This window comes from Salvelinus namaycush, chromosome 16 (genome assembly GCF_016432855.1).
Source record: "Salvelinus namaycush isolate Seneca chromosome 16, SaNama_1.0, whole genome shotgun sequence".
In the NCBI taxonomy this organism is placed as follows: Eukaryota; Metazoa; Chordata; class Actinopteri; order Salmoniformes; family Salmonidae; genus Salvelinus; species Salvelinus namaycush.
The window spans coordinates 37,829,287-37,847,879 of NC_052322.1; positions in this window are offsets into that span (position 1 = coordinate 37,829,287).

Consider the following 18,593-nt stretch of genomic DNA (forward strand, 5'->3'; position numbering starts at 1 on the left):
ATTCTTGATACCAAAACTTTACAACAAAATGAATAAACCTCTCTGAATATCAAAATGCAGCCTCTTAATTTAGAAAACCAACCACAATCATCCTTCCTGTTTTTGGTTGTGATAGCATCAGATGCAACCTGTGAGGGATTTAATACACAGTACTATATTCCAAAAGCACTCCCTGAAGGAGCTTCCGTCGCTGGTGTCATCATCCCTCTGGGGAGAGCGGGTCCTCCAGGGTTCCAGGCTAGGTATTAATTAAAGAGGAAAGGAAGCAGAGGCACAGCAGGACTTCCACACAATGTACTGATTAACCAAACCCCAGAACACTCCCAGAAAATGTTCTTTGATAACACTTGGCTGGAAGTTGAGAGAGAATGATGGACGACTATCTGCTCTATATAGAGGTGGGCGGTGGAGAGGCTTTATTACAGAGGAGTTGATTAGGCGAAGAAAATTAGGCAGACTCCCTGGCTGTCTGCAGGCAGGTTGAGAGACGACTGATGCAGATGGTGAGATAGCTGATCCTTGTCATGGATCACAGAGCTGCCAAACGTTTCATTTCACCAAACTGATGGCCTTGTCTGGGCTCTGCTGCTGTTCAATGTTTATTGCTACACGCCCTCTGACCTCTTGGTAATGACACTTTGGCTTGTCATCAACACTCATTAACTCTTAATTACTCTAATGATCAAAGAGAGAAAAGTCACTTTTTTTCGACGAGTTGGCTTTTCAAAACGTATCCTAACCAAGATGACTATCAAACTAAATGACTATTGACATGTGAGGTGCAACCTATTAAAGGCATTATTTTATCAAAGTGCATAAGAAGTGTGTGAGATGTGAGGGAAGACAAGCTGATGGTTGGAAACCCATAGAGAGCTGGTAGTTGGAGCTCGGCCAAGACTAAAAGATTACCATCCCCTCTTCTTGTAAGAGATCTAGGGGTCTTAAAAAACCTTTGGGGTAATCTCATCCAAAAGTCCATCCTCCATACAGAGACTTATCTTCAGTCCAGAGACTTATCTACAGATTCCAAACATAAGAATGACAATATATTGCTGGTACCTTCATAAGGGTAGTAACCAACAAGTAACTCATACATCATTACAGTGGAATTACAGTTTTACCAAGACTTATTTGTCAGTACATACCTGGTAATATGTGAACCATAAAGTAATGTGCAACCTACATAGGTTTCACAACTGAAAAGCAGTGAGGGTCTGTGCCAAAGCTACAGTACATTAGTAAGTGACTGGTGCTAACTGCTAACATTAAAACCTATTCCTCTAAAATGACACAGAACGTACTCTGACCTAGATATAATGGTGGGCGGCTATTTAAAATCTCAAATGGTCCCATAAAAATTCAGTGAAATGAGCCTCTCTGTACCCTAACAGTCCCTTTATCCATCAGAAGCAGACTGTATTTCAAACCAGTTCAGCAATTTTGTCTCCTTGAACATATTGAATTGTATTAGCCTATTTTTTAGCACTTTGTCCTTCACCAATGAGTAAGGTGACCACTAAATGCTGTGGGTCAAGACATAGTCCTAAGCATGATATGCTGAATACGTACAGTAACACAGAGTGAGTGCAGTAGGAAGTTCACAACATGCTGTGGCACCACTACAGAACTACAGTACAGCATCAGTGAATGTGTTTTGACTCACAGTCCTCCTCAGGCGGTGAATAGACAAAGACCACATCATAGAAATCTAGACTACTAAACAGACAGAAAAGCTAAGAGCCCTAGTAATTTGCATACTTCTTTCCTGGTTAATGAGAATAATAATTCATATTAATTAATTACATTTCTATAGAGCTTTTCATAGAATCTCAAAGCGCTTCAAGAGCAAAAAACAAACAACCAATATATCATGACAGGTCAACCAATAGAGGCCAAGTCTTTGAAAGCGGCATCCTCCGAAGATAGAGAGGGTCAGTTCATGGCTTGAGTGAAGGGATCTGGACAGAGGATGGTAGATGATGGAGTCTGCTGATGATCTTGTAGGAGGGCAAGTCTGGGAACCATCCTGACTCTTATAGCCACTGGACGTCTCCTCTTCCACTCTGTGTAACACCACTTAGGTGACGCCTCAGCAGCTCTGGGCGCCAGAAAGATCACCACACAAAGTTCAGAATAGTAGCCAGTCGTCCTCACTACGAGCCCTCTGCCTCAGCACTGCTGTATGCCTCCATCTTGCATTCCTCTCATGCTTCAGGCAACTCCTCAAATGATGTTAAACCAGAGGACAAAAGAGTGGTGGATGAAAGGAGAGGGCAGAATTCAAATACGTCAACCGTCTGTTGATGAGTCAGCACTATGCTCTAATGCTGGATCAATATCCTGACCTACAGTAAACAATAACAATTATAATACAACAATAACTAGCTCAACTAGGCAGAAATATACATGACATCACAGATGAAATCATAAAAAGGAAAAAAAAAAAATATCACGATGTTTTGAATTTTTACAAGTAAATGTTTATAAAAAAACAGATGAATGTAACATCTTCAGTTAGTTGTCTGGTTTATATAACATATATTTTATTTCAAATCCAACGAGTTTGATTCCTCTAGCCTTCAACATAGCAATGCTATCACTTCTCTGTCTAACTTGTATCATCCTACACTACACTAGAGATACATACAATGCCTTCAGAAAGTATTCATCCCTTGACTTATTCCTAATTTTGTTGTGTTACATCCTGAATTCAAAATGGATTAAATTGTTTGCTTTTTCTCGCCCATCTACACACAGTACCCCATAATGACAAAGAGAAAACATGTTTTTATACATTTTAGCAAATGTATTTAAAACGAAATACGGAAATATCCATTTACATAAGTATTCACACCATTGAGTCAAAACTTTGTAGACGCACTTTTGGCAGCGATTACAGCTGTCTTTCTGGGTACATTTCTAAGAACTTTCCAGACCTGGATTGTGCAACATTTCCCATTATTCTTCAAGCTCTGTCAAATTTGTTGATGATCATCATCTCTAGACAACCATTTTCAAGTCTTGCCATACATTTTCAAGTAGATTTAGGTCAACACTGTAACTCGGCCACTCAGGAACATTCACTGTCTTCTTGGTAAGCAACTCCAGTGTAGATTTAGCCTTGTGTTTCAGGTTATTGTCCTGTTGAAAGGTGAATTCATCTCCCAGTGTCTGTTGAAAAGCAGACTGAACCATATTTTCCACTAGGATTTTGACTGTTCTAAGCTCCATTCCGTTTATTTTTTATCCTGAAAAACTCCTCAGTCCTTAACGATTACAAACATACCCATAACATGGTGCAGCCACCACTATGCTTGAAAATATGGAGACTGGTACTAAGTAATGTGTTGTATTGGATTTGCCCCAAACACACCACTTTGTATTCAGGAGAAAAAGGGAATTGCTTTGCCAATTTTGTTTCAGTATGACTTTACTGCCTTGTTACAAAAAGGATGTATGTTTTGGAATATTTTTTATTCTATACAGGCTTTCTTCTTTTCACTCTATCAATTAGGTTAGTATTGAGGAGTAACTACAATGTTGTTGATCCATCCTCAGTTTTCTCTTACCACAGCCATTAAACTCTGTGACTGTTTTAATGTCACCATTGGCCTCATTGTGAAATCCCTGAGTGGTTTCCTTCCCCTCCGGCAACTGAGTTAGGAAGGATGACTGTATCTTTGTAGTGACTGGGTGTATTGATACACCATCCAAAGTGTAATTAATAACTTCACCATGCTCAAAGGGATATTCAATGTCTGCTTTAAAAAAAAAATCCCATCTACCTATAGGTGCCCTTCTTTACAAGGCATTGGAAAACCTCCCTGGTCTAAATAACTCCATATACACCGAGTATACCAAATATTAGGAACACCTTCCTAATTTTGAGGTATACCCCCCCCCTCCCCCGCCCCCCATTTTGCCATCAGACCAGCCTCAATTTGTAAGGGCATGGACTCTGCAAGGTTTCGAAAGCGTTTCACAGGGATGCTGGCCCATGTTGACTCTAATGCATCCCACAGTTGTGTCAAGTTGGCTGGATGTCCTTTGGGTGGTGGATCACACACAGGAAACTGTTGAGCGTGAAAAACCCAGCAGCATTGCAGTTCTTGACACACTCAAACCGGTGTGCCTGTTACCTACTACCATACCCCATTCAAAAGCACTTAAATATTTTGTCTTGCCCACTCACCCCCTGAATGGCACACATAAACAACCCATGTCTCAAGGCTTAAAAATGATTATTTAACCTGTCTCCTCCCATCAGCTACGCTGATTAAAGTGGATTAACAGGTGACATCAATAAGGGATCATAGTTTTCATCTGATCAGTCTATGTCATGGAAAGAGCAGGTGTTCCTAATGTTTTGTACACTCAGTGTATGTCAGTACACACAGTACCTTGTAATACACTACATGGACAAAAGTATATGGACCCACCTTCAAATTAGCAGATTTGGCTATTTCACCCACACCCATTGCTGACAGATATATAAAATCGAGCACACAGACATGCAATCTCCATAGACAAACATTGGCAGAAGAATGGCCTGTGAATTTCAAAGTCATTGGATGCCACCTTTCCAACAAGTCAGTTTGCCAAATGTATGCCCTGCTAGAGCTGCCCCGGTCAACTGTTAGTGCTGTTATTGTGAAGTGGAAACGTCTAGGAGCAACATCGGCTCAGCAGTGAAGTCGTAGGCCACACCAGCTGACAGAATGGGACCGCTGAAGTGCGTAGCCGGCGAAAAAAAATCGTCTGTCCTCGGTTGCAACACTAACTACTGAGTTCCAAACTGCCTCTTGAAGCAACTTCAGCACAAGAACTGTTCGTTGGGAGCTTCATGAAATGGGTTTCCATGGCCGAGCAGTCGCACACAAGCCTAACATCACCATGCGCAATGCCAAGCGTCGGCTGGAGGGGTGTAAAGCTCTCCGCGATAAGACTCTGGAACAGTGGAAACGCGTTCTCTGGAGTGATGAATCACTCTTCACCATCTAGCAGTGCGACGGACAAATCTGGGTTTGGCGGATGACAGGAGAACACTACCAGCTCCAATGCATAGTGCCAACTGTAAAGTTTGGTGGAGGAGGAATAATGGTCTGGGGTTGTTTTTCATGGTTCGGGCTTGGCCCATTAGTTCCAGTGAAGGGAGATTTTAACTCTACAGCATACAATTACATTCTAGACGATTATGTGCTTCTAACTTTGTGGCAACATTTTGGGGAAGGCCCTTTCCTGTTTCAGCATGACAATGCCCCCGTGCACAAAGAGAGGTCCATACAGAAATAGTTTGTTGAGATCGGTGTGGAAGAACTTGACTTGCCTGCACAGAGCCTTGACCTCAACCCCATCGAACACCTTTGGGATGAATTGGAACACCAACTACGAGCCAGGCCTAATCGCCCAAAATCAGTGCCCGACCTCGCTCATGCTCTTGTGGCTGAATGGAAGCAAGTCCCTGCAGCAATGTTCCAACATCTAGTGGAAAGCCTTCCCAGAAGAGTGGAGGCTGTTATAGCAGCAAAGGGGGGACCAACTCCATATTAATGCCCATGATTTTGGAATGAGATGTTCGACGAGCAGGTGTCCACATACTTTTGGCAACGTAGTGTATGTGAACCATAAAATAATGTGCAACCTACATAGGTTTCACAACTGAAAAGCAGAGTGAGGGTCTGTGCCAAAGCTACAGTACATTAGTAAGTGACTGGTGCCAACTGCTAACATTAAAACCTATTCCTCTAAAATGACGCAGAACGTACTCTGACCTAGATATAATGGTGGGCGGCTATTTAAAATCTCAAATGGTCCCATAAAAATTCTGTGAAATGAGCCTCTCTGTACCCTAAAAGTCCCTTTATCCATCAGAAGCAGACTGTATTTCAAACCAGTTCAGCAATTTTGTCTCCTTGAACATATTGAATTGTATTAGCCTATTTTTTAGCACTTTGTCCTTCACCAATGAGTAAGGTGACCACTAAATGCTGTGGGTCAAGACATAGTCCTAAGCATGATATGCTGAATACGTACAGTAACACAGAGTGAGTGCAGTAGGAAGTTCACAACATGCTGTGGCACCACTACAGAACTACAGTACAGCATCAGTGAATGTGTTTTGACTCACAGTCCTCCTCAGGCGGTGAATAGACAAAGACCACATGATAGAAATCTAGACTACTAAACAGACAGAAAAGCTAAGAGCTATAGTAATTTGCATACTTCTTTCCTGGTTAAGCCAGAGGACAACAGACAGTGGTGGAGGAGAGGAGAGAGGGCAGAATTCAAACACGTCAACCTTTCCCTGGTCTGTTTCATGAGTCAGCACTATGCTCTAATGCTGGATCAATATCCTGACCTACAGTAAACAATAACAATTATAATACAACAATAACTAGGTCAACTAGGCAGAAATATACATGACATCACAGGGGAAATCATAAAAATGTTATCAAGATGAGTTTTGAATTATTACAAGTAAATGTTTATCCAGATAAAAGACATGAATGTAACATCTTCAGTTAGTTTTCTTGTTTATATAAAATATTTGATTTAAAATCCAGTGAGTTTGATTACTCTAGCATGCAACACAGAAATTATATCACTTCATTGTCTAACTGATATTATCCTACACAACACTAGATGCGTACAGCATTAAATACTTTTCTCTATGACATACTGGAATTCACTTTGAGCATCTCAGGATCAGAAAGCCTCTGAAGTCCTAAGGCATTCGGATGTTTCTGTGTCACTTGCAACGTGACTGTCCCAGAGTGACAGACCGAGGCCGACCAAGCACAATAAAGTCCCGACCCGGGGGAATTAATATTTGCCTTCCTAATCCAACTTAATCCCGGATTTCAAGGGATGTGATTGTTTTTCATTCAGCGCTGGGGAGCTGAAAGACAGCCACACAGGTCTGAGGTCTCACACATTAACCAGAGTGTGTGAAGGAGCCCCATAAACACAAACAACTTATTTGCTCTCAGGACTGTTTACACTGAGGTTGAATTATCAGAGAGAGGTCTGTAATTTCATCATGGTAATGCAACAAAGATATATCAACCCGAGATAGAAATGTACATATTGAACATATGACCTTATCATACATTTGATATGTTCAGTCATCTCAATGATTATTTAATGTAGAATAATAGTGAAGACATCAGAACTTTGAAATAACACATATGTGATCATGTAGTAACCAAAAAAGTGTTAAACAAAACAAAATATATTTTATATATGAGATTCTTCAAAGTAGCCACCCTTTGCCTTGATGACAGCTTTGCACACTCTTAGCATTCTCTCAACCAGCTTCATGAGGTAGTCACCTGGAATACATTTCAATTAACTTGTTAAAAGTTAATTTGTGTAATTTATTTCCTTCTTAATGCGTTTGAGCCAATCAGTTGTGTTGTGACAAGGTAGGGGGTATACAGAAGATAGCCCTATTTGGTAAAATACATTTTTTTTTATTTCACCTTTATTTAACCAGGTAGGCCAGTTGAGAACAAGTTCTCATTTACAACTGCGACCTGGCCAAGATAAAGCAAAGCAGTGCGACAAAAACAGCAACACAGAGTTACACATAAACAAACGTAGTCAATAACACAAAAGAAAAATGGAAAAATGGAAAAATCTATATACAGTGTGTGCAAATGTAGAAGAGTAGGGAGGTAAGCGATTTAGCATTAATACTAGAGTGATAGATGTGCAGATGATGATGTGCAAGTAGAGATACTGGGGTGCAAAAGAGCAAGAGTGTAAGTAATTATATGGGGATGAGGTAGTTGGGTGTGCTATTTACAGATTGGATGTGTACAGGTACAGTGATTGGTAAGCTGCTCTGACAGCTAATGCTTAACATTAGAGAGGTAGATATGACTCCAGCTTCAGAGATGTTTGCAATTTGTTCCAGTCATTGGCAGCAGAGAACTGGAAGGAAAGGCGGCCAAAGGAAGTGTTGGCTTTGGGAATGACCAGTGCAATACACCTGCTGGAGCGAGTGCTACGGGTGGGTGTTGCTATGGTGACCAGTGAGCTGAGATAAGGCGGGGCTTTACCTAGAAAAGACTTATAGATGACCTTGAGCCAGTGGGTTTGACGACGGATATGTAGTGAGGGCCAGCCAACGAGAGCATACAGGTCGCTGGGGTGGGTAGTATATGGGGCTACATCCAGTTTGCTGAGTAGAGTGTTGGGGGCTATTTTGTAAATGACATCGCCGAAGTCAAGGATTGGTAGGATAGTCAGTTTTACGAGGGTATGTTTAGCGGCATGAGTGAAGGAGGCTTTGTTGTGAAATAGGAAGCCGATTCTAGATTTAATTTTGGATTGGAGATGCTTAATGTGATGCTGGAAGGAGAGTTTACAGTCTAACCAGACACCTAGGTATTTGTAGTTGTCCACATATTCTAGGTCAGAACCAAGTCCATATTATGGCAAGAACAGCTCAAATAAGCAAAGAGAAACAACAGTACATCCTTATGTAACAGTATAACTTTAAACCGTCCCCTCGCCCCGACACGGGCGCGAACCAGGGACCCTCTGCACACATCAACAACAGTCACCCACGAAGCGTCGTTACCCATCGCTCCACAAAAGCCGCGGCCCTTGCAGAGCAAGGTGCAACACTACTTCTAGGTTTCAGAGCAAGTGACGTAACTGATTGAAACGCTAGTAGCGCGTACCCGCTAACTAGCTAGCCATTTCGCATCCGTTACACTCACCCCCCTTTCAACCTCCTCCTTTTCCGCAGCAACCAGTGATCCGTGTCAACAGCATCAATGTAACAGTATAACTTTAGACCATCCCCTCGCCCCGACCCGGGCGCGAACCAGGGACCCTCTGCACACATCAACAACGGTCGCCCACGAAGCATCGTTACCCATCGCTCCACAAAGGCCACGGCCCTTGCAGAGCAAGGTGCAACACTACTTCTAGGTTTCAGAGCAAGTGACGTAACTGATTGAAACACTAGTAGCGCGTACCCGCTAACTAGCTAGCCATTTCACATCCGTTACACTTACTTTAAGACATCGAAGTTAGTCAATCTGGAAAATGTCAAGAACATTTAAAGTTTCTTCAAGTGCAGTTGCTAAAACCATCAAGCGCTATGAGGACTTGGATTAGCTAACACAACGTGCAATTTGAACACCAGAGTGATGGTTTCTGATAATGGGCCTCTGTACGCCTATGTAGATATTCCATTAAAAATCTGCCGTTTCCAGCTACAATAGTCATTTACAACATTAACAATGTCCACACTGTATTTCTGATCAATTTGATGTTATTTTAATGGACAGAAAATGTGCTTTCTTTCAAAAACAAGTACATTTCTAAGTGACCCCAAACTTCTGAACGGTAGTGTACATGACAAACAGTCTTCTGTAAATGCAATCCTTGGATCCTTAACCTCGATGGTACTACCTGGTTTAAATAAAGGTTAAGAGTGTCTGGGATATTAAATGGGTTTTGGGGATAACAGGGTTGGGAATCAAATATCTAATTTCATGTCATATCTAATCCTTTTGGATTCTTCTCAATCCACTTTGCTATTGTCTAGTTTTCATATCACTTACTGGCCTCAGATAGTAATTGAATTGCTTTGGAATGTTGAAATACAGAGATTGTGAATAAATCAATTGTTGCGGCTATTGCATGATGTATGAAACACATGGAACCTAAATGCATGACAATACATAGCCCCATATTAAACATACTAAGTAAGCAATATTATAATTTTAAGTAGGTAGGTACTAATAAAAAATGTAAAGGTAAGGTAAAGATGCCATGTTTTTGTACAGACAATAGCAGCCCCTGGGAGAATGCCTGTCCGTGGTATCTCTCTTGCCTGTGAGTTGGAGTTCTTCATCACCAGTGATGAAGGGATTGGATAGTTGCCACAGCTACACAAACTGACATGCAGGTTGTCATTTAGTGGCTTAGTGGAGGAAAAACAGTCTGAAATGAAAACAAATGGGTCGCTTTGACAGTGCATGTTCGTCCTTTAAAGAACCACTGCTATATGTCAACAAAGGATTAGCGGTTGCTATGTAGACTGTGTAAAGAGGAGAGTATGATGAGAACGCAAAACTACAACTCATATTTAATTCTATGATATATCATTTTAACATCCATAATTAGATACAATAATGCAAGGTAAGAAAAGTACACAATATATAATAACAATATCATAATCCACCAATAACAATGCTGCCATCAAAAATGCACTGTGCTTGTGTACATAATAAATTACATTGTGTCTCTGTATCATGTTTGGCACATTACCTTTATACTCGAAAACATGACCTCACTGAAACTATTATTTCTCGTTTACAGAAAGTGAATGACCTAATCGATGACCGAATCATAACATGACTTACAATTCTGTCTCGTTCTTTCTGGCGCATCAGTAAACATTAGGGCAGGATGAAAACTGAAGCATTACATCATTGTTTGAGAGAAAGCACGATAGCCTCCTCCATGTGATTGGAGGATACTCGTGGCCCAATAATTCTATTGGCTAATGATAGAAAAACAGGCGGACTTTAGCGACGTATTCTGTGGAGCGCGCATAGTGCTTCAAATACAGTGAGAAACGTAGGGCCAGGTTATAATGCACTGATGTTATGATTTTACAGAAGTCGGTTATTCTATTGTAATGCGAGCTTCGATATAGAGAGAAAGGTTCAAATTGAACATCTGCAAGGTTATTACGACCGAAGATGTCAATATTGGTAATTTAATTTTCAAGGTGACAGCGAAATTCTTGTAACGAAGGAGTGGAAGACATCGTTCAATTGGAAGCCGCCTGCATTTGGTACAGAGGTAAGGGCGTTATCCAGTTACAGTAGACTACAGTAGACTAGCCTACTCTGTTCCTCTCCTCAGTGTGGCAATTTAGAAAAAGTTTCAAAATGCTTTATTTGATTATAATATCACATTTTGTCTGAGTAGCCTATGTATCTATCACATCCCTCTCTGTCTGTGACTGTGTGGTTTAGGTTACGGTGATACTCAAGTTTACCAATAATGTTGCCTCACAGTCAGTCTTTAACCTTGGAAATGCTTTTTATTAAGATTATCAACCATCATCCATATTCATAATCTTTGGATGCATGTTTATAGGACAACACAAAGTAGCCTAAATATATTCTCATAATGGAATTTATGTATTTTCTTTGCAGGTTTATAGATCATGCTCATCGTTCCGATATGATGTTGTACATGTTCTGGATTATGCAGGTGCCCAAAATAATAAACAGCAACTACCTGGCTAGATTTAAAAAAATACGGAAGACACATTTTGAATGAATGCTTTCAGTTGTGCAACTGACTAAGTATCCCCCTTACTGTATCTCATAAATAAGTAGCCTCCGGTAAGGTTAAACTGACAAGAATATGGCAATATGGCAGCTGCAAGTGATATACAGTATCATGATATGTAAATATTATTTTATTTCCGATCATTTGATTCAAAAGGCAATATGTGTTCTCAGACTTCAACTTGATCATGTAATATTCATCACCTGAACATATATTATATGCTTTGGCTGACAAGTCCAGAGGGTCTGTACCTAGGGCTCATTAAGCGTCTAATTGTATCTTATTTGACAGTTTAGAGCTTCAACTGGGGGAGCTATTCCCCAAAGGAATGGATGGTTATTTTGAAGAATTCATGCTCTTGACCTCCTTTTGCAACACAATTAGTTTTACTGCTTCTTGACTTCTTGAATGTCCCCCACCTAAATTGTTCTCCACAAATATAGGATCTGCAAAAAACAGGGCCGGACTATCGCATTTGGAGCCCCGGGGCACCGACCACCGGGGTCCCCCACCAGATTATTATTATTATTATTTTTTAAATGTGTGTGTGTGTGTGTGTGTGGGGGGGGGGGGGGAGGGGGGTCAGCTAACTTACTGCAATTTAAAGCTAATTTCTTGCAAATCTAAACTTTTTTTCCCATCCTGTTATTCTACACATTTTGCCATGAGGCTGAGAGAAATTGTTGCCGTTTTAAAGCTAATTTCCTGCAATTCTACACATTTTGCTATCATATGCTATCTGGGCGCCCCAACTTGCCTGTTCAGTAATCTGGCCCTTGCAAAAAAAAATATTTACAAACTTCCAAATTGAAGCCCATCCCCATCCCTCAGTTTTTGGAAACTTGGTCTGAAGATAAAAGTGACTGATTAACTTACCCTTGCTCAGAGACATATTGGACCCAGAGAATGTGCATTGAACAGTATAAAGGATCTTGCAAAAAAACGTAAATTATCATCATCAGCATCACTTTTCAGTGTTAGGGCTGCAAAGAGAACAGATGCCATCAGATCTTTGATGCAGCTCACGCTAGCTTCTCTGAGATGAACATACTGAAAGGGCAAATCAACTGCTCTTTGATATCTTGCAATTAGGCCCATACAGTATATCTAATGAATCGCATGCTGTGAGAGACCCATGCATGTACTTACAGGCATCGTGCTGGAAATACAGTTGAGTACGTTATTCACGCTCATATATAAGTAACTGCCAAAATAAAGGAAACATCAACCTAAAGTGTCTTAATAGGGCATTGGGCCACCATGAGCCAAAACAGCTTCAATGCACCTTGGCATATATTCTACAAGTGTCTGGAACTCTATTGAAGGGCTGCGACACCACTCTTCCATGAGAAATTCCATAATTTGGGGTTTTGTTGATGGTGGTGGAAAACACTGTCTCAGGCTCCTCTCCAGAATCTCCCGTACAGTAAGTGTTCAATTGGGTTGAGATCATTTTATACATGACCCTAAGCATGATGGGATGTTAATTGCTTCATAAAATCAGCAACCACACCTGTGTGTGGAAGCACCTGCTTTCAATATACTTTGTATCCCTCATTTACTCAAGTGTTTCCTTTATTTTGGCAGTTACCTGTATATGTATTTTCATCCTTCAAGTGGATGAAATTCAGGAGACACATGCCCCCTCAGTTTCAATGGGATTGAGGCCTCCTCATGTACTTACCCAGACTTCATTGCAACAGGAGTGAGGCCAGGTTGGTTGGTTGGTTGCTGTAGCTTTACATAATACAGTGAAACACAGTGAAGAAGCTCTGTGCATCACTTTGAGGAGATAATAAATTAACTTCACAGACTACATCATTAACAGTCGACAGTGCACTGTGGGAGGAGAGTGCGTTGGTAGCTTTTATGTCCCAGAACAAATGAACATGAAAGCGCTCCAAGGCATGTCCTTGAGCCTTTTCTCCCCTGAGGGATGCATTTTCATTCTATCTAGCCAGAGTAATATGTCTATTGATGTGTATCACTAGCTCTGTCTTAGCAGATTCACACTCTCACAGTAGACAACGCATTAGATATACACAGGGAGAGTGAGAGAGAGAGAGAGAGGGAGGGAGAAAGAGAGAGAGAGAGGTCATTGCAGCAAATAAAATGGATCAGACTAAAATCTTAGGCTGCATACTAGTATAACCCTGTACAGTATGGTATTAAGAGTGTTGTTTGCATAAAGCCTATAGCATGAATTGACGATAACATATTAATTATGTTACCTCTATGCTGAAATACAACTACCTGTACTTGAAGTGCTCTGGAAAATAGTGGATCAAAAAGTGGATAATTAGGAAATTGTTTCTGGTATCTCTGGAAATAATGGAGTGCTATGCTTGTGTACTACATCATCAAATTGTGTACTACGTATGTTACGAATTCAATTCGTACTATATGTTGTGAATTTGTTGTGCTTAAGATCCTGGGGTGCATCTTTAAGTGATTAAATGGATCAATTTGGATTTTAAAAAGACAGTGAATTTGAATAATGAATGCAGTCACATTTTAAAGATGTTACAGTTCTTTGATTGTTCATAACCTTAATACTTAAATTCAAGTTATCCCCAGGGGGTTGAATATCCATTAGTTTGTTCAATAACTGTAAGGTAATTTACTGTGCATTTGCATGAAGACTGCAAGAAACGGTTAAGAATTAGAATTTCAAGCATTTTGGAAAAATGCTTACACCAGTGGTTCTTTTCAGAGACTAATTTTATGCATTTCCTTTGGCATGTGCACATGTTCCAAACACCAACTGCAGTGACCATGTGTTAGATATTAAAAGGGGCAGAGATCATTTTCACGCTGCTTTGAATTACATAGTGCGAAAGTCATTTTCACAGAAAGCATTGTAAGAAATTAACATATTTATTTTCCCACCAGAACTAGTGTTGATTCAGTCTGGCTGAGCTGAAATAAAATTATGATGAAATTAGTATAAAAACCTGTGCAATTAATTTCATTATCATTAAATGAGACATCCCACTGGGCACACACTGGTTGAATCAACGTTGTTGCCTTTTTGCTCAGTGCAAAAAAGGCAAGGCTGAAAATTAGAGACATGCCTGCAGCCCTATCAATAATTCATAAAGCAGACATAAATGTTTTATCGTCTCCAATACATTTGCAAATGTGCAGAGATGTTGTATAACATTCAGGATTAGGGGAAAGAACATGTTTTTGAAGGAGCGAGCACAAGAGAGGGTATAATTAGAACTGCCCCTGGTTGTAAAGTCATCATACATATGTGCGGCTTCTGAATGACAAGGTAGATGACCAATACTGTATGATACATTGTCACACATTTCTTGGCACTGCCACAGCCATTTTACATTTTATAGTGATTTAGTGGTGGGCAACAGCAATATTATGTTCATTTGTATACTGTATTTTTTTGCGATTGATCTTTCATAAAGCACAGGCTGTTCAGCCAATAACTGTCACTTGAAAGCAGAACTAGTGTATGTTGGGTTGATTTAACGAACAAAACAACTCTCCCCTGCCTGAAAGTAATGAAGTAGTAGCTCAACTTCACAATGGTAGTGTGAACATCTGCCGCGGTAATCTCTCTTAAATTAAAATGTGAGCCATGCAAAGCACCCTGCCTGGTCATGGCCCTGAGTGGCTCAACTTTGTATTAAGGGGAAGCATGGAGTCTAACATCTGTCTAAGGGTTGTGTTTCTAATGCCAGGAAGGGCTTTTCAGATACTTAGTTATTATCCCTCATTTCAACATGCGAGCACCTAAACAAGGTTGTTCATCGCATTCAGAAAAACAATAACAGACCTTAGTTCCCAGCATTCCCTAAAATGCATAATGTCAGGTCTGGTGAGGAGGACTGGTATTTATTAACAACAGGGTTTTGTTGTCTTCCTATGACATTAGCTTACATGGTTACCGGTGCTTTTTAAAAATATAAAATGACACTTGTAAAGCAAAAATTGGAGTGAGAGGTAATACATAGTGATTAGTGGTTAATTTGTTGTTGTTTTGTGAGGTTGTCATTTCAAAGACCCGCGTCCATCAAAATGAGACAGCTGCAAGCATCTGATGCCCTAGGTCTAGGAGCACAGTTGACAGCCTAAAAATAACACTAGACCTTTAGACAATTTATTAATATACTGTCTGGATTGGACAGACACATCACTCACGGTTAGGAGAGGAGGCAAGAAGTCATGTCTGAGTGACAAAGGATTGGATAATGATGGGGACCGAGCATCCTGTTCACAAAGGATTGGAGAATGATGGGGACCGAGCATCCTGTTCACAAAGGATTGGAGAATGATGGGGACAGAGCATCCTGTTGACAAATGATTGGAGAATGATTGGGACAGAGCATCCTGTTGACAAAGGATTGGAGAATGATCGGGACAGAGCATCCTGTTGACAAAGGATTGGAGAATGATCGGGACAGAGCATCCTGTTGACAAAGGATTGGAGAATGATCGGGACAGAGCATCCTGTTGACAAAGGATTGGAGAATGATCGGGACAGAGCATCCTGTTGACAAAGGATTGGAGAATGATTGGGACAGAGCATCCTGTTGACAAAGGATTGGAGAATGATTGGGACAGAGCATCCTGTTGACCAAGGATCCATTGTAGTTGGGTTCTTTAAACATGGCTAGAGGGGTTGATAATGGGGCGAGGTATGTTTGCCTGGGTAGTGATATCAACATGGAAATGAAGGAAAATGTGCAGTGATACTGGTGTCAGAGTACTGGCTGCTGAATGTGCCTCTGATCCAGATAGAGGTCTGGTTGTTGTGTTCTCTCAACTGATCCATCCCTCCTACTGTACATCCTGCTGTAAAAGCATTCTCACGCACACTATTTTGTATATACCTACATTTTTATATTTTAGTTACACCCACTGATCTTTCAGCTCTGTGTCTATCCTGTCCTCCATTTGCACGTTCCAGTGTTCCACCCGTTAGAGCCAGTTGAGGTTTTAGAGATAAGGAACAGCCCCGGAGCACCAGCCATTAAGAGCAGCCCAAGGGTTGGTGCCTTTGCTACTTCCTGTCAGGTTGCCATGGCATCAGGCAAGGTGGCCCCATTTCCTGCCGCCTAGAGGAACTGTGGGGGTTACGTCCTAAGTGTGCCCCTGTTCTCTAATGTGATCAGACAGGCGTGGTGGAGACTGTCACACTTCCCAGCGAGACAGGGGCCCCAGCCCATCGCTGAGTGCTGCCAGCTCAGCGAATACCACTCTGAAACATCTCCCAATGTAATATTAGGACTGGAGCTTGCCTCCACTGTAGCCTCCTCCATCAGATATATTTGAAAGCCACTGACCGTGCTCAGCTCTGCCCCTCTGCGGCTTAGCTCTCTCTGATGCAACTCTCCAGGGAGTCAATTTGTGTGCAGCGCTTGAAAGGAGCTGGGTAATTATTCCCATCTTGTTTTCATTTTCGTGTCTTTTCATTCTGGTGCTATTGGTGTAACTCTAGTGTGTCAATGTACCGGCTTTGTTCAGAAGATTTCAAACAAGGCTTTGTCATGCCAACGTTTCCAAAGGCTGAGCAAGAGAATATGTCTTGGGAGTGCCACAGAATACTCACACTGTGTTTTTGTGATTTGATTTGTTACCCACTTCTTTTTCTCCCCACACTGTACTTTAGTGAATAATTGAATGAGACTGTGGGTTTGCTGTCTCTTTGGTGTAAGCCACTGACAGCATGAGGTATGTGTCTATGGAGGTTTGTGGAGAAACACAACAGATTTGGAGTGGGTTGACAATCGACCTCTTGACAGCTATAATTTTAAAAATTATAGTTAATACATTGGATGTGGGCTACAGTAGTCCACATGTTACTGGGGTTGAATGAGATACTAATGTTTTGTGCTGATGAATAAGTTACATTTGAGGAAAGGCGTCTGACCTAAATACCAAAAATACCCCAGTCTACCTGTGCATCTCTCACATTTTAGAGCTATTTCTCTCATAAAACATCAAGATGGTTGAGCGGAGAAGAAACATCAAGATGGTTGAGCGGAGAAGAAACATCAAGATGGTTGAGCGGAGAAGAAGCAATTTCCTGACATTGCATCAACGGGGCCTGATGCTTGTCATCTTAAGGCTGTCCAATCGCACTCTGCCAAAGTTAAAATCCTCTTTACTGTGAGGTCATTGGTAAACAGAGTCATTCTAATGTTTGGAGAAATCAGTGTGTGTTGACATTCCCCTATTGAAGCTGACTGGTAGTTTTCAAAGAAGCTTTATTGGATAGCAATATGAACTTCAATATGGCAGGTATGCTGGGGAGGCTTTAGTTCCATTAGTACGATACTGAGGTATTTAAAAACAAGCAGTGGAATCAAAGTCTGTAATAGAGAATTAGGTGCCAGTTTTCAACATTTCACCCTTGTCTGGTTTCAGGTTTCCTTTTCATGTTGGTGTTGTTTCTGACCAGTGCGGAGGCAGCAGGGAATAACATTATTTAGCTTCCTGAGCAGTAAATGCTGTTCGACCCACTGATTCATTGTGTAACAATGCCTATTACCTGTCACCAGCCTCTCACTGCCTGCCACAGAACCCACAGAAACTAGTGGAGAGAGACATGGAGGCACACGTCTCAACGCCACACATAAACTGATCCTAGATTTATTGTAACATGTAAATGATCGTCACAAACACATTACATTATTAAAAAGCTACATTCAGAATGGATATACACGGCTACAGTATTGATTTCTTCATTTAGTTTCCTCAGGGTTAGAAGAAAAGAAAACAGCCCAGTGTCTGCTGTGCCATGTGGAGGTTCGGATGAATTTACCGTGGGCTCCATAAGCTGATGGACACCTTAATGCCTTTGGCTTGACAATATTTTTTCCTGCTGGGTCAGGGTGATTTACAGAGTAACAGGAGCTCTGAATCATTCATACTGCCCCGGTCTTCACATAGACTTTTATTTCTTATAGTTGTGGCCCCCTGGAGTAACACAACATCACAGCTTTAAGGAAACCTTGTTTTCCACGATGTGTTCTACAATTACCATGAATGTTAAAAAGAGATAACTATTCATCGCCTGTTTAAGTGGGCTGCCTCATTAAAAAACATTTGTTTTATTGATTTATTTGCAGGTGTGTTGTAAAACATAAACAAATACCTGATAGACGTATCTTTACCTTAAATAAATAATAACTTACAAATGAATGATTGTTGACCATATTTACCATGTGAAATGCATTATTGTCATGCAATATTTTTTACAATATGTTTTATAATTTTTTCTTACAGCATAAGACCAAAGC